At 44.4% G+C, this 16,415-nt stretch overlaps 1 protein-coding gene across 2 annotated transcripts in view; it reads right to left on the bottom strand.

Annotated features, from left to right (window-relative positions):
* XRCC3 (X-ray repair cross complementing 3) overlaps nt 1–16,415 on the bottom strand; it is a 506,399-nt gene that overhangs the window by 266,177 nt on the left and 223,807 nt on the right. The gene's annotated exons all lie outside the window — the stretch shown is intronic.

Here is a 16,415-nt window from a genome sequence, read left to right as displayed (position 1 = left end):
TTCTGATTTCTAATAACAATGAATGCCAAGCTATATGCTTTAAACTAAGTGCACTTTTGTACTACATTGAAAAGCAGGGTATTTATTTTACATTTTCAGACAAATCCACTGAAAGTCATTTTTAACTTGTTCACTGATGAAAGCAGAATATGTCAAATCTCACAATCTAGGTGTGTCATCCACTTGTGAGAGTTTATCTTGAATCTATCCAGTGTCTGCTGTTCTGTTATTCTCTGAGAGAATGTATGTGGCCTGAAGAGTGAGGTTGATCTGTAATGCAGGATCCCATACAAATCATGGCCAACCTGAAAAGGGGATAGGATTTAATTCCTCCTTTTTGTTTATATACCACATCACTGTGGTGTTGTCTGCTATCACTAACAGAGGGGAGGCCACAGCTGATTTACAGCTTTGATATTTATTTGAACAATCATATCCTTGAGATGCATGTGCTTGTATTTAAAATGAGGCTTTCACATGGCCTGGATATTGATACCTTGAGAAGCTGCAACCCCCCCCCCCCCAAAAGTCTGAAGTGTCTGTTGCACTGACTGAGCAGCAGGAGAGTGTGGGGAGAAGGTCTGCATATAACAACAACCAATTTCCTCACCTACAGGGTCTCCTTCTTGATGAAATTGGAATTTGAAAGGATAAGGGATGGAGATGCTGGACTCAAACTAATCTGAGGTACCACTGGATTTTTCTCATGTGGACTCTGGAAAATAGAACTATTAGAATGGATGAAGTAATGTAACCTAGAATTTTGAGGACCTCATTTGCTGTGGATATATTCTGATGGGCCAGATTTAAGAAGCGAAGCTGGTAATAGAATACTTTGGCAGCTGAAAGGACAGGTGTTGACAGAAAGGTGTCTAGGAGACATCCTAGGAACACTAACATTCAAGTGGGGTCCAAGTAAGATTTCTTCAAGTTTAGTTTGAAACCCAGGCTGTTGAAAAGATTAGTAGTAAACTAAAAAGATACCAGGGTATCTTGGACATAGGGAGCAGAAATGAGGCAATCTTCCAAATAGGGGAAATTGTACATGTCTTGTAGTCTGTAGAAGGGTATGACTAGGGCATTGTACTTTGTGAAAACTCAGAGTGCTCGAAAGATCAAAAGGCAAATATATAAACTAAAAGTGAAATTCCAAGGCAAAGAATCTTGGATAACAACCAAGATTTTTTATGAATTGGAATGTTCAGGTAGGCATCCTCTTCAGGTCTAGAATGACCATAAAAGCCATGGGAACTAAAAGTGGAAAAAGGTGTTTGGTACCAAATGAAAGGCGTTCAGCTTTGAACCAAAAGAGATTTGCATGTTGCCTTCTTTTCTGGGAACAAGAAACATTCTTAAATAAAAAGCTTCTGCCTAGTTAGGATGAAGGGGCTAGTTCTATCACTCCCTGAGATAACAGATCTAACAGAATGTGATGAAACTGAACTTTGGAGGGAGGGATCCCAGCCCAAGATGGAGGGGATACCCAGTGCAGTCAGTAAATCTTCTGGATTATTTTAGAACCCAGGCAACTGAAAGTTCTCTGTCTGCAATGATGAAGCCAGCAGGACAAATTGCCTTCAATTTGGGAAGGATGTCCAGGGTAAGGTGTGGAGGGAAGTAAAGATAGCCACTGAAATTATTGAAAGGAGGGTCCTTGAGATCCCTCTCCTTTCTATTTTGATTTATCCTGCCATTATTTTTTTGAATTGTTGTTTAGCAGAATTTTGCTAGGAAGATTTTACAGGGTTTTTGAAGAAAAAAAAAGGCCCAGAGGAAGAAGGGTAATTCCTTTGATATTTCAGAATAGGAGACAAAAAGTTATCTGACTTGCATCAACTTACCCCTTTCTTCCAGCTTCTTTATACTTCAGCTGAAGAGTTTCCACACAAAAGGTCTCAGTCAAGTGGCACATTTAATAACGGAGCCTTACCATCATCAGGAAAATTTAGAACTCTTACCCACACATTCCTGTACATTACTGAATCTTTAACAGCAACCAGAGATACAGTATCCACTGCATCATAACGGAGTTAATAGAATGAATATTGACCTGGAAAGCAGAGTTTGACATGTCTACAAGGAAAGTTTTAGTGTCTAAGTTGGATAAGTTAGTTGAAGTTTGTTGTAAATTAGCAAAAACATTTAATTAAACATGTGAGTTTGGCAAATGATTGCTCTAAATGCCATTGTGAAAGATATATAAACCTTTTTTCCCCAAATCTGTCAAAAGCACAGCTGTTTCGGTCATGTCACATGGTTTGAAGCATTAAAGGTCTTAAAACTTGTATCCCCAGGGAAAGAAATTATAGCAGGGTCTCCCACAGGCTTTTTATAAAGGAATAAGTGTATGTCAAGTACCCTGTAAAACCTGTAAGGTTTCTTGGGGACAAGGGGTTAGGAATCAGGCGCAACAGAAGCAAAGTCATCCTCGAACTCCTAATACTGGAGGTATACCTAGTGGTTTTCAAGAATCCATGCTGAGTAACTAATATCTTTTCTGAGAAGCTGAGACCTTGTTACAATTTCAAAAATGGAAGAATATTTCAATTGGAAGGTACCTCCAAATCTTCGGATTTAAACTCACGAAGTTGGGAAAGATAATTAAAAGGTGCAGTCCAAAACCTCAGCATCAGGCTTAGAAGGATCCCCTTCTTTCAAGGAAAAAGGGGATATCTTTTACTTAACTGGGGTACAAGCGGGAACAGAAAGCTTCAGAGATGGAGTGCGTTAAACAGGCCCTGGGCAAACTTATACCAATTTTCCTATTAAGTTTTCTGCACAGAAGGGTAGAAGGAGGGGACAAATGTTTAGTTCCTTTGTATCCTCTTTGTTTGCGGTCTCTAGTCTTAAAGATTTAAGGAATGGAATCCAAAGGCTGGCCCTCCATTAACGACCTGGCAACTTTCTCCCTCACCATCAGAGAGAGAGAGAGATGGCAATATCATGTATGTATGGTCTTAAAAGACATACTCAGATCTCAGACCTTAGCAGCCTCCTGAGGGGTCATGCCAGAGGGACCAGCAGACATCAAACTCAATCACCAGAAAATGTGGGGAGGGAGTCCAAGAATCATCAAAATGTTTTTCTTCCTCTTCTGGCTGTGGAGGTCCACTGAAAGGGATTCAGTCACCACAGCAGTTCATGCCAATTCCTGAAGTGTTTATGCTCAAGAAAAATCATTAGAGATTTCAACCTACATCTTATGGTCTTAGGAATAAAAGAAAGGCAAATCTGATAGGACCTTACTTTCTGTTTTCATCTAAACAAAAATACAAGTAGTATGGGAGTCCTTGGAGGGAGTCTGTCTACTGCAAGAACATTTGCCCTTCCTGACAGACCAAAGCAATTTTTAATATAAAATTTTTCCACAGAAAAAAGAAGGTTCGCCAACAGGGATACTTATCCACTCAAAACTGTAGCTGAAGCTGACTGCTGATACTCACTACACTAAACTAATGAGAAGTGTGCATAAGCATACACAGATCAAAAAGGTTCTGATTTGTGTGCACCTGTACCTTCCTCTTATACCAGCATTATTCTCATGTTAAGGATGGATGCACGGTGCAAGAGAAAGGAGTAAAAAGCTTTATAGACTAGCCAAAGGTCTGATATCCTTGGCAGGACAAGTCCCATACCTTTATGTCTACTGCAAAAGTAATCTAATAAATAATATCTACAGCAAGAGTCGTTAAGAACATGATTCGCTGCAGCACAGACTCGTGACAGGATGGCCATTTATGATTAGACTAGGCAAGATTTTTGGATTACTCCATCCAGATTCATTCCAAGAGATCACTGATTAAGTCACCGGATATGAAGTGTAAAATAAGGTGGGGAAAGTAAACCTCATCCACTCCAATAAATACTAGGTTACTAAATAAAAAGTACAGGGGCTGCATATTCTTTGGAACAGCATTATTTACAAACAAAATTAAAAAACAAAAACTTACTTCTGACTTGAACTGATAAATTCAAAACTAAATTTTTAATTTTGTTTGCCAATAAACTGTACTATGCCAAAGAATTAGCACCCCATGTATTCTTTATTTGATATAATGCAGACTGAAGAAACACTGTTTTAAAAACAGAACACACCACATTGATAAGTAATCAGTACAGGTCACTATTGTGAACAAATTCCCAAAAATAGATGGCAGACAAGATTCCATACTTTTGTGTGTGTGTGTGTGTGTGTGTGTGTGTGTGTGTGTGTGTGTGTGTGTGTGTGTGTGTGTGTGTGTGTGTGTGTGGTAGAAAAAGAGACACTGACCTGATACAGAGGAAGCTGGTAAAGTTAAAAGGAGGAAAAAATCTGGCATTATTCATTAAGCACAAAATATGGAACACTGTATCTGAAAAAAGTTGGTGGAAAAGAAATAGCTGTAACAACAATATTTAAGAGGATTATAGCATATGGACTGAAGGCAAGCTTTGCAGAAAACAGTGAAGTGTGTGTAAATACAAAGAAACAGCCACATGTGTGTGTGTGTGTGTGTGTGTGTGTGTGTGTGTGTACACACACACACACACACACACACACACACACACAGAGGTGTGTGTGTGTATATATAGATGCGCACACAGAGTGCATTACTGTAGTTTGCTAATATGAACTAATCCTTTTATGCCTTTTATGGTTCCAGAGTTTACCTTAAGCCAGAGTATTAATCTCCCTGTATTATTTCCAAAACCTACAAACAAGGGAGAACGAATTTTACACATTATGGATGTCCATAGGAAGCTCAGCTACTACATGGAAAGGTGAGATGTTAAACCAAGGTCCCATTTGCTTGAGCTGGTGGTAGCTCAGGTTGATGTAAAAGATCCCATTACACCTATTAAAAAGACTAAGGAAAATGTGCTAATGCCCTGGCCAAATTTTCCCCTAGTAGTAGAAAAAACACTTCAGGTCTCCCCGTAAAGAAGCCACTAGCCTAGTGGGACTAACCCGGTCAACAAAGGATAAATGTTTGTCAGTATGACATCCAAGATATTGCCTCCCACAGACAAATTTTACAGTATTTGTTTAACTTTGCCTCCCTTTTGCCAAAATACTCTTGGCATACTGTTCCTTCAGGATAACCCCTACCCCCATTTCTCTTCCCATCCATGATAGAACAATTTGAACCAGCCTCCAATACACCTAGCCTTACTCCCCTTCCATCTGGTCTCTTCCACGCACAATACATCAACCTTCCTTCTCTCCATCATATCAACTAGCTCTCTTCCCATACCAGTCATAGTGCCAAAATTCAAAGTAAACAAACTTGCCATTAAGACAAGAATAAAGTAGTTAAAGTGCAAATAAAATACAGTATTTACAGCTGACAAAAGTTCTAATGCCATTCAGTTAAGCTGATAGTCCGAGGCGGTGCTGGTAATATACATAACTAAAGCATGAGATGTCAAGTCCATAACACACCTGCCCTTATCTTTGTTTCATGAAGATTCAGATTCCTTCAATAAATGCAACTTTACTTTAGCTCTGAACAGTTGCAAGGGAGTTTGCATTCTCATGGACCAAACTTAGACAATGCCCTTTCTTCTGTGGATGTTTTGAAGAGCAGACTAACGAGCACTACAGATTCTTCCTGATCATCCATTATAGCATAGTTTTGTGGTCTAATTTGCAATTTTGTTTTAAAGAGTGGGCAGTGTCCCAGTTTCAGCACTTTATAGATCTGCGATCTAAACAGTAGTGTTGCTCTTTCATTGACAGGCAGCCAGTTGAAAAGTTCTCGTAGTTGGCAGAGATGAGTTTGAAAGCAGGACAAATCTGCAAATTTTGCTTCTAGCTGTTTGCATTTCATTTGTGCTTATGCTAGACTGGCAAGCAATTAAGGGGAGTCCATATTCAATTTTGGAGATAAGAATGTTTCTCGCTAAGGAAATAAGGAGATGTGAGATATCTATATGGTACAGAGTAGTGGGAAAGGGCTTTTAACCTACTGGGATAACTTGGATATAGTCAGAGCTCTTTTTGGTTAAGAATCTTTGGGATTATACAAGTTCAGCAAGGTGTTTGGGGAACTGTAGTCCAAAACAGATCTAATCAGGGAGGAATATAGTAGGATAAAGTCCTCCCTCGCTCTGTCCAACTTTTTCACCATAACAAAGACATGGTAGTCAAAAGAGAGCACATTATCGACACAATTACCCAGGTCTCTGATAACCTTGGAGCCAAATAAAGAACTTCCGTCAAAGGGAGCACTGACAAACAAAGACTTGAAGGGCTCTGCAAAAATCACACAGGCACATTCAGGCATGTCTCCTGAGCCCACTGCCCTTGAGGTACCTTCAGCTGCATGAAAGAGGAGCCTCATGTATGAATATGGAATAGACTGCAAGTCAGCCAACTGTGAGGCAGTCGAGCTCTCTGCCTTAGAAGTAGCAGTCACAAAGAGGGATTTGGTGAGTTCTTTAATCAAATCTCTCTGGAGTCTGGTGAAGTGTGCCAAATAATTCAGTGACCAGAGTGCAAAATTCACTGAAGCATATACACCCTTCCTGAATCTGTCCAGCACCCTAGACTTCCTCTTAGGGGATGAACAGAGGAACATTGTTCTGCAAGTTCGTTTTTGTGGCCACTGCTATGACCATATAACGATTCCTCTTGGGGAGAGTTGTCAGCTGACCAACTACCCCTTTGCTTGAGGATCTCTAATATGTCTCCAAATGAGACAGTCAGGTACTGATCTTGGGGACGCTTCCCCCTCATCGAAATCAGAATCCTTTGTGACACATTCTTGAGGGCAGTCTAAGTGCCTCCTTTTGCATTTTCTCTTTCTAGGGACTTCTTTGGCGGGATGTTCCGGAAAAGTATCAGAAGAAATCAATACACCCTGAGTTGTATCCTGGAGACTTTGACCTGGCTGTCCTTGTGGAGTGGGAAGTTGAGGCTCAAGATGAAAAGGCAACTGGGTATGGGAAGCAGAACCTGAGGAAGGTGGATGTGTCCTTTATTTTGGAGCAGATAAAACTCTCTCCACTACCTCTAAAGCAGAATGCTTCAGGGAAAAAGAAACCAACGGCTCTGAGAAGACAGGCTTCCACATCATTGACTCCCCTTCTACCCAAAGGCAAACCACTTGAAACAGGGGTCAAAGTCTTGAGCTGTCAAGGGCTGAGGCTCTGAGAGGCCCAGACGGGTCCAACAATCTCAAAGTCGTTTCCAACACCTTGGATCCAGAGCCAATGCTACGGCTCCAAGGAGTCATCTGATTCCGATGTGCTCAGAGCCGTCCACCCACAGATGGTAACGGCATAGAAGATTCATGGATTTTCGGATCTGATCTAGACAGATCCAGGATTCTCAGTTCCAACTGCTCCAAAACCAAAGGTTGAATCAGAGAAGGAGACAAAATAGGTGTAGTAGTATTAATGAAGGTCTCTGGACCCGATGGGGTAGGAGCTGAAGAACCCCCATTTGAATTTGCGTTGACAGAGATTTCCCCCATCATCCTACTCATATCTGCTTCAGTAAAACTTCTGAAGGATGGAGAAGAGGAAGCAATGGATGTGGTCTTGCAGTGATAGCATATTTCCTGAAAAGGAGATGTAAAATGGTAAAATATTGGCTCCAGAGTCTGAAGAAACCAAATCCAAGGAGAGACATCTTTGTGTTTCTTCAGATCTAAAGGGATCAGGTCCAATGTCTTAGATTTTGGATCCGAAGAAACTGGATCAGAGGATTTGGTCTTCGGATCCAATTGAATCGGATTCCATGATTTAGATATTTTACAAGGCAGTTCCGTGCTCGGAGCAGAACATTACGAGCCTGCTGGGCACTTTTTGGCCTCCTTTTTATCACCTTTCTTAGGGGGGGTTGAGCCTCAGAGGATGATGATGGTATTAATCCTCTTAAGATTAATTTATTTTTGCGGTCATTAAGTGCCCTTTGATTAAAACCCTTACCTATATTGCATGTGGAGTTTAAATGGCTTGGGTCTAAGCAATAAACATACAACTCATATGCATTCAACTAAGGGATTTTATGGCTACAGGACTTGCATTTTTTTTTTTAAAACCAGAAGGTTTTTCAGGCATCACTATGTAAAAAGTAGAAAAGAATAAAAGAAAGGAGAGAGTTTTTTTTAAACTTTAAACTAATTATAAAGTAATATCAGCAATGGTAAGTGAAAGTAACTATCTTAAAGGTAGAGAAAAAGGAAGAGAAAGGGAGAAAATACCAATAAAGGTATTTAGGGAAAAATATACTAAAAACTGTAACAAGGGCAAGAGAGGATTATCTAAAGGTTATAATAAGTAAAAATTAAGAATACGAGGAAAATATAGCAAGTGGGTTTTGATATTACTCACAAAACATCAGCTATGACTTGAGAGCTAACAGTGACCAACATCTGAAAGCGAAAGTAGCAAAGAGGTATGGTGGGGGAGGACTAGTTCACCATGGGTAAGAGAGGAGCTCTTTTGGTGTTCCACAAGCTGTAAAAAGCAGCCAAGTCAGATCCAAACCCACTGGTTGAGGAATGAATGAAAAAGACATCAGATCTAAAGACTCGCAGATCAAGGTTAACAAAGATGCTGAAAAATCCCATTAGGAAAAAAAGGACTTCCCCCATTAATTTAGGTTGACATCAGAAGCAAAGGATAACTACAAATCCTTCTCTACTTAGACCGGGAAGTTACAAAACAACACTCATCACTGCTATGAACTTATTCATAATGGCACTACCTACGCTGATCCAGTGGATATTGAAAATATATTAGTAAACATATTCAGTGCAAATTTCACTCCAGAGACATCTACACAAACTCACATATGCCTAAGGATCTCAAACCTCCTATCGTGACAAAAAAAAAAACACTTGTAAAAAGTAATCTCCAAAACATCCTCTATGGGACCTGATAACATACCAGGCTGCCTGTTGAACAGCACTAACCATGTGCTGGTGGACTAGCTTCACCTAAACTTATCCATCACCTTTGTCACAGAAATTTGGTGCACAGCAGCTGAGATCCTACTTCACAAAAAAAACCCCACCATTGACCCAGGAACTACAGACTAACCAGCCTGACAAACCTCATTTCCAAGGCCACAGAATGGGTCATTAAAAACCTGATAAACTATGATATAAAAAATCTTATAAGACTTGACCCCCAGAAGTTTGACTTTGTTATAGGTAGGTCCTGTCACCCTGTCCATACAGCAAACCTTGACCTCCCCCCAAAGCATTTGATATCATAACATATGCCAACATTATTAAGCTATATACCCTCCAAACTGATCCCTATGTAGCTAGACAAAAAGTTAATTGGTTGATGGCCAGAACCCACACTGTAAGCTGGCAGTCACATCCCCAAGGAGCATGAAGGTAACAGTGGGGTACAACAGGGATTCATGCGAGGACCAATACTATTCAGCATATACATCTCTGATCTCCAAATCAATAATAGGAAATGCTGTTAAACAAGTTTATAGACGACTGAAAATTGGGTGTTGTACTCAAATCTCTTTCTGAAATGCAAAAGCTAAAAAATGAAATTAACTATGTTAATACCTGGTAATACTAAATACTAAAAATGCAATAGTCTTGCATTTGGTAAACAAGCTCTACAACCAGTGCAAAAAAGAACTATCTGATCAGCATGGCTGAGATAGAAGTAAAACTAACAAAAAATGGTAAACGTTTTCACGAGCAATCATTTCTTCAGACCAATTCAAATACTAAACACATACACGCATTAAGAACACTTAAACATTTAAAACGAATGCCAAACCATGAGATAAGAACCGGTCTCAAAAAATATTTCATTAAGACCTGAATATTTATCAGCTCTGAGTTTTAAAATCCATTTAAGTTCACACTCTTTAGTTCTGTTTACAATATCGCCACCTCTCACATTCAAATTCTTAAAGTTTCAGCCTGCTTGCTTTTTCTGGAAGTTGTTTGTCTTTTCGGCTTTTCTCGGTTAGGGGTCGCCAAAGCGGAACTCCGGTCCGCTAATGATTGGCGGTAGATATTTTTTATGGTGCCGAGTTGCCAGCCAACTCTCAACCTTCAGTGAAGGCACGCATGTCTTTTGGAGGCCACTCGACCGCGGGGAGGACATGCAGACTCCACACAGACGGCACTCCAGCCGAGAATCAAACAGTAGAACCTCTTGCTGTGAGGCAACAACACTACCGCTGTACCACCGCGGCTTGGACTTGCTTCTTCTGGAAGTGAATGTCAGAAAACAGTCAGTTATGTACTCACCATAACTATCTATGTATGTGGTCCACCTCGCCTACATTCCTTACTCACGGGTACGGAGCCAAGAATCGGCTCCGACTCGGCCAAATTTCTCTAGCACGAAGTCTCTAATTGGCTGGGCTAACCTGGTATCCCAGGATGCACCTCGCCCTAGCCCCAGATCTTGTTTGCAATCATAACAATCATAACACTCATAACCCATACTCAATAAACACCGGAAGAAATTCCAGCCAGATAAGGGAACCAAATCACTGACCTTGAAGGGTCCACAGAGCCAATATTCTTCCAAATCCTCTAGGAAGGGGGCAGGTGGGAGGGTACGTAGGAATGTAGGCGAGATGGACCACATACATTGATCGTTATGGTGAGTACATAACTAACTGATATTATGTGGTCCTATCTCGCCTACATTCCTTACTCACGGGACAGCGTCCCCAGCACCTCTATCCTGGGTGGCTCATAAGAAGATACTCCTGAGAACCGTGGAAGCAAAGGAAGCCCGGCCCCTAGAAGCCACGTCCAGCTTGTAATGAGTAATAAAAGTGTTGGGAGAAGCCCAAGTGGCTGCAGCACAAATCTCATCCAAGGAAAGCCTAGCATGGAAAGCTACTGATGTAGACATAGCCCTGGTAGAATGAGCCTTGACGGTAAAGTTCTGTCTGCTGATGAGTAGATGAATGAAATACAATCTTTCATCCATTTAGAAATTGTGCACTTGGAAATAGGACAACCTGCTCTGTACTCTGAAAAGGACACAAACAGTTGATCAGATTTCCTAACATGCTTAGTCCTACGTAAATAAAATCTCAGTTGTCTGTGCACATCCAACTGATGAAACCTGAACTCTGCTTTATTGGAAAAGTTCGGAAAAAACACTGGTAGCTCAATAGATTGATGGAGATTGACAGTGGATGACACCTTCGGAAGGAAGGACGGGTTAAGCCTCAGGGAAACTCTGTCCTTATGAAAGTTCAAATACGGAGGTTTAATGGACAAGGCTTGAAGTTCTGATACCCTCCTGGCCGATGTAATGGCTATCAGAAAAGCTGTCTTCCAAGATAGGAATTTTAAGTCGCAAGTGGCAGCCGGTTCAAAGGGTGCTGATGTAATAGCTTGTAGGACAAGGTTCAAGTCCCATGGCAGTACAGGTTCAGAAACTGGGGGACGAAGTAACCAAGCACCTTTTAGAAAGGCTTTACAGAGTTTGTGGCCCATAAGAGAGGGTTCATAAGATGTGTGAAAATTGGAAATTGCAGCCAACTGTACTTTAATGGTTGCGGGCGTGGAGCCCTGACGGAACAACATGGCTAAAAAATCTAAGACCGATGGAATAGGGGCTGTGAAGGGGTCCAAACCTTGGGCCTGAGCCCAAACGGAGAATCTCTTCCATTTGCTGGAATAAATCTTCCTGGTGGAAGACTTATGAGAAGAAGACAAGATGTGCACCACTTCAGGTGAAAAGGAATGTCGCCTGCCTAGCGACGGAAGTGTAGCAGCCAGGCCGTCAACCTGAAAGTTCGCAGGGATGGATGAAGTTGTCCTGACATGTGAATCAGGAGGTCCGGCACTGGGTCCAGAGTCCACAGACTGTCCAGTGCGTACCGTTGAAGAAAAGGGAACCATACTTGTCGAGGCCAGTGAGGAGCAATAAGGATCACCCTGCTTCCCAAGGATATGGCTTTCTGTATCACTCTTGGTAACAGAGGAAACGGAGGGAAAGCGTAGACCAGACCGGGGGGCCAATCATGAGCTAGAGCGTCCCTGGGTGATTCCCCCTGTGGGGAGATCAGAGTGAAGTACTTGCTGCATTTGGCATCGAGGGAGCTGAAGAAGAGATCGCAGCAAGGCTGACCCCACCTTTTGAAGATCTGAACCGCCACTCGGTTGTTCAGGGACCACTCGTGAGGCATCAGAATAGCTCTGCTTAGCCTGTCCGCTATCACGTTGGACTTCCCCGGAATGTGCGTTGCCACTAGAAACCGTTGGGAAGACACTGCCCACTGCCACACTCGCATGGCCTCTCTGCAGAGAGGATAAGATTTGGTTCCCCCCTGCTTGTTCAGGTACCACACTACGGACATGTTGTCCGAGTGAATTACAATCGTTCCCAGAGGTAGAGAGTCCTGGAGTGCTCACAACGCCAGAAACACGCTCTCATCTCCAGAACACTGATGTGCAAGTGTACCTCGTGATCTTGCCAGGTGCCTTGGACTGTCCTGCCTAGATAATGCCCCCCACCCCATCTGGGAGGTGTCTGTGGTCACCGTGGCTACTGGAGACATAGGAACCAAGCTCCTTCCTCTGTCCAGATTGGAGGAGCGTAGCCACCAGAGGAGGTCCTGTTTGCATCGCTCCGTGAGAAGTATCAAGTGGGAAAGAGGAAGCTTTTGAAAGGACCACTGAACCGACAGAAGCCACTGTAGGATCCGCATGTGTAACCTGGCCAGAGGTACCAGCATGATGGTGGTGGCCATGGATCCCAAGAGCTGAAGAACTAACCTGGCCTGAACTTTTCTGAGGGGCAACAGTGCGTGGATCTGAGACTGCAACATTCTTATCCTGTCCTGTGGCAGAAAGGCGCGCACCTGAATAGAGTCTAGCTCTGCGCCTATAAAAACAACACGCTGTGAGGGCTGCAAGGCAGACTTTTCCCAGTTCAAAGTAATTCCTAGACGTTGGCAAAGTGAGATGGTCGTCTCCCTGGCTTGGACGAGCAGATGCCTGGTGGGGGCGGCGAGAAGCCAGTCGTCCAGACATGGAAACACCTGGAATCCTAGACGTCTCAGGTGAGCTGTCACCACTGCCAAACACTTGGTAAACACCCTGGGGGCTGTGGTGAGACCAAAGGGCAGGGCACGAAACTGGAAGTGACTGGCTCCTAGCTGGAAGCGTAAATGACTCCTGGATGCCTTCTCCATTTTGATGTGGTAGTAGGCATCCTTGAGATCGATGGAGCACATCCATACACCTTTCTCCAGCAGTGGAAAAATGGACTGAAGTGTGACCATTCGGAACTTGGACTTCAGAACGTAGCGATTCAATCGACTGAGATCCAGAATGGGTCTCAGGTCCCCTGTCCTTTTTGGCACCAAAAAGAGTCGTGAGTAAGTTCCTGATCCGACATGGTCTGAGGTGACTGGCTGGATGACTCCTTTTTCTAGCAGCTTTGCAACTTCTAGTGCTGCTTGATCCCATTGACTGGGTGGGACGTCCGGGATCCTTCTGACTGGAGGGGGTGTCGACGCAAAGGGAATAGTGTAACCTCCGGTAATTATTCGGAGCACCCAACGATCCTGGGTGATGCTTTCCCAGGCTTCCGGATGCAATGGAATTCGGCCCCCAACTGGCTCCGGAATAGCACAGTCGGGCAACACCTCAGGAACACTGGAAAGAAGAACCGCAAAAGGAGTCGCGGTCTCCCGAGTTGCGGGGGCCTCCTCTGCCTCTAGGATGGCGTCTTCTGGAATAACCCCCCCCCTCTGCCTCGGGGGGGGGGGGGACTCACCTTGAGCTGTGGGAAAGGACCTCAGACTTTTTGAACCACATCTTCCCTCCTCTCTGAGCCTTGGGATAAGGCCTAGAAGGGAGAGAAAAATGGGTCCCTACGGCAGATAGGATCTTTCCCTCCTGTTCGCATCTGGTGAGGGTGTCTTTCACTTTGGGTCCGAAGAGAGAGGACCCATCAAAGGGGGAGTCAGTGAAGGAAGATTTAAAAGCCTCCGCGAAATGACACAGGCGCATCCAGGCTTGCCTTCTAAGAGCTACGCATGAGCTAGCTGCCCTACTCGCCCCTTCGGCTGCATAAGATATGAGCCTCATAGACGAGTTGACAATGGACCCTAGGGTAGACAACTGGGCATTAACGGTCTGCGCTACCGCCTCAGGCATGTTAGAGAGTATCTCCTAACTCCTTCAGAGTGAAATGACAGAGGTAATTCAACGACCGTAAGGTAAAGGTCGCCGAAGACAGGGTACGCTTCCCATACCGGTCCATACTCCTGGACTCCTTGTTAGGAGGATGGACTGAAGAAGAAGCCTCTGCAACTTCCTGCTGAGTGGCTGCCGCCACCACCAAGGCATCTACCAAAATCCCTTTGGTAAGGAACTCTTTGCCCGGGGGAGCAGACAGGAACTTGTTTGGATGTCTGGGCACCGGTTCCTCGGAATCAGGGTTCTCCCACACCCTTCGACAATCAAGTCCAGGAGTTCGTTAAAGGATGGAGACACCCAGGAGGTGGAGGGTTGAGCTCCAAAGGCCTTGAGGAAGACAGACTCCTCCTCAGAGGGGGTCTTGGAGGGCCAGTCGCCTCTCTGTCTCAAAATCTCCAGGATGTCGGAGAAAGAGACATCATCGGAGGACGACTTGGGGGACCTCTCTGATTCCTCGAGGTCGGTATAGGAAGTGAGTGACTCGTCCTGGGAGTCGATGTGCTTCCTCTTGCATGACTTCTTACTGGGAGGCTCCTCAGGCACCAACTCTGAGGGGCCCTCAGAAAGTGGGGGACCGCTCAAGGGGGTATCCCCAGACCTTTGGGCTCCGCCGTCCATGGAGAGGGGGGTGTCAGAGGCTCTAGCCGGGGTGTAAGGGGACGGAGTGACCGATCCAGGTGATGTACCCGACAACCTGGCCAGGGCACTCCTCATGGCCTCGAAGGCCGGTCCCACCATGTCCGAGGACCGACCAGTCTCCGAGACCACGACTGGAGTTGAGATTCCCCAAGCCAAAGCACAGAGGGAGGCTTGGAACCGACAAGAGTCCCGAGGTATCCCCCTCGGGTCCGACTGAGGAAACCCGAGTGCCGAAACCAGAGGATAGAGCCGACCTGGTTGGAGCCGAAGCCGGCTCCGATAGACTCACCTGGGGTATCGGAGCCGACACCAGAACATCACTCGGCGCGGAGCACTCCGGCTCCGACGACACTTGGGTGTTCGGAGGAGGAATCATCGGTACAAGAATGGGAACCGGCTCCGGAGCAGACTGGGTCGGAGCCGAAAACAGTTTTGCTAACACCGGCAACTGTAGGAGCCTCTGGACCACCCTATCCACATCCAAATCAGACAGCCTAGAGGATTTGGAAGAAATGGAAGGAGATCTAGATCTCCCGACTGGAGACTCATGCCTGACACTGGATGACCTGCTCCGAAGAGGTTCCAAAAGTATCGGAGCCGAGGTCGACTCCTGCGGCCCCGAGGACAATGGAGCCGAGGAGGTAGTATCCATTTCAGAGTCCTCCTTCGGCCCAAAGGACAGTGGAGCTGAGGATGTAGTATCCATTTCCGAGACCTTCTCCTTCGGCCCCGAGGAGGAAGTATCCAATTTACAAACCTTCTCTGATGGCTTAGAAGAAGCAGACAGAGCCGGAGATCTTTTCTTGGCCTTAGGAGGCTTAGACTTGTTACTAGAAGGCGGAGACGACTCCACGGCCTCCTCAAAGGAGGGCTTGATCAGACCCTTCAAAATCAGTTTATTTTTACATTCCTGCAGTACCCTAGGGCTAAAAACGTGACAGAAACTGCAGGACTCTTGCAAGTAAATAGCACCAAGACAATAAACACAGAGTGCCCATCTGTAATGGACATTTTATAGCCACATTTTGTACACTTCTTAAACCCAGAGGGTTTATGTTCCTTTAGTTCTTTCGACATGGCAAGCAACCGCGCCACACACAACAGACAGAGTCAAACACAAAAGGAGGGCGGGAAGACCAACAAGCACTTAAAAGGACAAGGAAACTAACTTAAACGCTTCCTAAAATGGAGTTAACCACTAACACCACAACACAACAAGGGAACACACTGGAGAGGACTAGGTCCTCTAACTTAAATGGGCCTAGGCCGCGAAAACAGTAGGGATACCACAAAAACTCTAAACTCTCAAAACCTCATGCAACAACTATTCAGGTACAAAGTTAGCTATCAAAATAGCTTTTGTCAAAAGGAAGACTGCTAAAATAATAAAAGTATTTTAAAAGGGTACTTAGCCCACAGCCAAGTGAGACCACGTCCTAACTCTACGAGCGGCAAACGAGATCTGGGGCTAGGGCGAGGTGCATCCTGGGATACCGGGTTAGCCCAGCCAATTAGAGACTTCGTGCTAGAGAAATTTGGCCGAGTCAGAGCCGATTCTCGGCTCCGAACCTGTGAGTAAGGAATGTAGGTGAGACAGTACCACACAAGATCAAGACTATTGGCCATTTT

This window comes from Protopterus annectens, chromosome 6.part0 (genome assembly GCF_019279795.1).
Source record: "Protopterus annectens isolate FY-2018-M chromosome 6.part0, PAN1.0, whole genome shotgun sequence".
Classification (NCBI taxonomy): Eukaryota; Metazoa; Chordata; order Ceratodontiformes; family Protopteridae; genus Protopterus; species Protopterus annectens.
This window is presented reverse-complemented; position numbering and strand designations above follow the sequence as displayed.